This window comes from Vipera berus (genome assembly GCF_964194415.1).
Source record: "Vipera berus genome assembly, chromosome: 4".
NCBI lineage: Eukaryota > Metazoa > Chordata > Lepidosauria > Squamata > Viperidae > Vipera > Vipera berus.
In genome coordinates, this window is record NC_138206.1 from 70,837,795 (window position 1) to 70,841,576 (window position 3,782).

A 3,782-nucleotide genomic window follows, 5' to 3' on the forward strand; every position below is an offset into this window, starting at 1 on the left:
ATTATGAAATTAAATGAATCCTTGACTCTAGAATATACAAGGGGAGATTACAGTACTTAGTACGGTGGAAGGGATATCCATTGTCAGAGACCACTTGGGTGAAAAGTACAGACATTAAGGCAGCTAGGTTGATAAAAAAAATTTTTACGATAAGCATCCTCAGAAACCTCAGGGAGATTCCTAACTTCTCCGTTTACAGGATCTGTCTTCTCTTTGGGAGGCTCCGACTGTCAACTCTGCAACGGGCATGAATGAGGTTCATTTTCGGTTGCCACCAGACTAGGAGGGGTGTGTGTGGAATTTTTCTGCTAGCTAAAACAATTCTCTGTCTTGTGCAACCAAGGTCATTTTTGTTTGCTGGACTGGGAGGCTGAGCTTTCTTTTAGAAAGCCTGCCAAGCTATTCCATTGGGAAACGTTGATTGCATAGTAATGTGGTGGGAAGTTTAACTTTGTATACTGTAACTCTTTGGAGGGACTAGTCTTGGTTTCACTCTTGACAGTGCCAATAAACATGTTCTCAAAGGAAACCTCAAAGCTCAGAGTTCTGTTTTAGTTGGTCTCATCTATCGGAACCATGACACCAACTTTATATTCCTTCCTTTTACTTTTAACAATCTTGATATTTCATCTCTTCAAATTCTGTCTTAGAATTAGATTTCTTTTCATTTCTTTCTTTGTTCCTTCTCACAAAATCCTTCAAAACAAGTTTCTTTTATAAATCCAGTATAAGAAAATTGTCTAGGTCACTGTTTTGGTTATTTGCATATCACTTTTCATTATTAAGACATCAGCCAATTTCATATGTATATCCAGCATAACATCTTTTTCTATATCATTCTTGTACCTTGTCATTTTTAAATCCATTTGAATCAGTATCAGTCTTGTCCATTAAACTTGATCCTTTTCCACAAAATTGTATAAATATAGTCTATCTGTAATGGTAGACATCTGAAAAATTAATTTCTATGTCCATTGTTCATAGATATGCTTCAGTACATATCATGATTAAAGCATTTTGCTCCACTCTGTATTAGTAAGTCAAATTTAAGTGCTCTTCTCCTTTAATTGTAATCTTTAATTCCTTCTGGTTCCCTCTCATGTGCGGTTGTACCTTCAAGTACAAATGGGTGAGCTCATAATTTCTCCTTTTTCTGGGGAGACTTTACTGGCTAGAATTCACTGTGTGTCCAGTGATCTCCGCCACAATGTTGTCTCACTCCTTCAGGGACATCTAGTTCACCATGAATCTTCATTGGAAGTCCTTTTTTTTGCATTATTTCATCCACTGTCCTCATCAGAAATCACAGATATTTTATAACAGAGGTAGCAACAAGAAATGTGAAAGTATATATGTATAAATAAGCTTGAAGTTCTATACTGGTGCATTAATTACAGAATTAGTAGGTAACAAGCTATACTTGCTACAATGTTACTTATTGGATACAAAATTTAGATTCCATTTAAGAGACTAGTGTTCACTGAATTATAAATTTCTTTATTTTACATTTGACGCTATCTGCAACTTTCTAGTCACTTTAATGACAGGCAAGGTTTCCAAAAAATCTCTAGTTTCCTTTCTGTGAGTGAATATTGATGGTAATTCATTTATACTTTTTCTCCAAAGAAAGTTAATTTTTAGTGCAAAACTGGTGATTAACTCCCTCACAATTTGAAACAGATAATTTGTAATAGAGAACAGCTAGTTTAAGTCTTATTGTAGGTGTTGATTAACTTGTATGGCAGTAAAAAATTTTTTACAGTTGTGGGTTTTCAAACTCTAAAGCCTTATGAAGGGATGTAGAAAAATGTTTGATTAATTATCCATGTTTGTACCAAGAGTAGATTCATACATTATATTCAGTCATGGCATTAGTATGATTTATTGAATAAAAACTGTAATTGCTTAGTTTCACATGACACACTAACAAATCATAGTTTTAAATTAATAGAATAGAATAGAATAGAATAGAATAGAATAGAATAGAATAGAATAGAATAGAATAGAATAGAATAGAATAGAATAGAATAGAATAGAATAGAATAGAATAATAGAGCTGGAAGGGACCTTGCAGGTCTTCTAGTCCAGCCCGCTGCTCAAGCAGTAGAACCTATACCGTCTCAGACAGGTGAATGTCCGGTCTCTTCTTAAAAATCTCCAGTGATGGAGCGCCCACGATTTCTGGGGGTAAGCTGTTCCACTTCTTGATTGTCCTCACTGTCAGGAAGTTTCTCCTTAATTCCAGATTGCTTCTCCCTTTGATCAGTCTCCAACCATTGTTTCTCGTCCTTCCCTCTGGTGCTTTGGTGAACAACCTGGCCCTCTCTGCCATGTGGCAGCCCCTCAGATATTGGAACACTGCTATCATCTCTCCCCTATTTCTTCTTTTCTTTAGACTATCCAAACCGAAGTCCTGCAGCCGTTCTTTGTATGTTTTAGTCTCCAGGCCTTTGATCATTTTAGTTGCTCTTCTCTGAATTTTTTCCAAACTCTCAACATCTTTTCTGTGATACGGTGACCAAAATTGGCTGCAGTATTCCAGGTGTGGTCTTACTAGGGTTTTATAAAGTGATAATAATACTTTGGATTATTGATTATTGATTAGTGATATTGATTCTATGCCTCTGTTTATACAACCCAGGATTGTATAGTAATGGATTTACACAATATCTTACCCTAAAAACATTTCATATAGTAAGAAAACCCATCATTGTGTATTTTAAAATATTCATGTTTAGTAATATATTTCACTTTGTAATGGACTTAGATATTATTATAAAACAGTTATAAATCATTTAGCAACCATTGCTAACTGGATCAGAGACAACCAGTGGAATGAAGATTGATTATATAATCTATTTTGCATGAAAATTAAAGTGTACATTAATTGATATTTTTTTAAAAAACTTTTCAATTTAGCGGATTTTCAGAATAGTGTTTTCATTCAATTGTAAGAAAAAAACTCAGAATTAGGGATCATCTAATCCTAAGATTAGTACGAGCTTCAAGATGTTTACTTTGTCTGATGGCTAGAAAATTAGAAAAAAATCAGTGCCTTGACACTGCCAAAAGTCAGGACACAGTTTATATTTTGCAACTACTACTGCAGAATATGGTGCAGCTTTCAACATGTATTATAGAACACTGTGAATAATTGAGGGTCTTGTTCTTAATCTAGAAAACTATTTTATACATGTGATTCATCACTTGCTATTAGAGACTTGTTTTAACTTATAAACCAAATTACAACTTTTTACTTTGACAGGAAGGGGAAGTTATTAAATATGTAAGCAATAATTTTATTAGCTATATATAATGTAATCTGATTTTATTCATATTAAATCAAGAGTAGTTTTTTGTACTAATTCCATTCATTTCTGTTTGGTATTTGATATACTTTTCAAATGTAATGTTACTCAGTTGCAACAAAAATTGTGCAACCCTGTTGTATACCACTGACTTTGTGACATAAATGGGTTTTAATACAACGTGGTTTTTCAACAGACATAATATCCCAGTACTGAACAGTGCCAACAACTGAATTTTTTTTCTAAGTAAACAATACTTTTAAAACTAGGGTGAACATTGGAAGGTAAAGAGATAACATAATTGAAGATGGAGGAATCTGATTTTCTAGAACAGTGTTTTGCTTTTTTGCTGTTTAATGTAGTTTGAAAAGCTATCTTTTATTTTATACATAAGTCATTATAATTTACAACATAGGTTCCTGCATATTATAGATCACCATTTCATTAAAATAGAAAAGCTGTTTTTTAATTAAC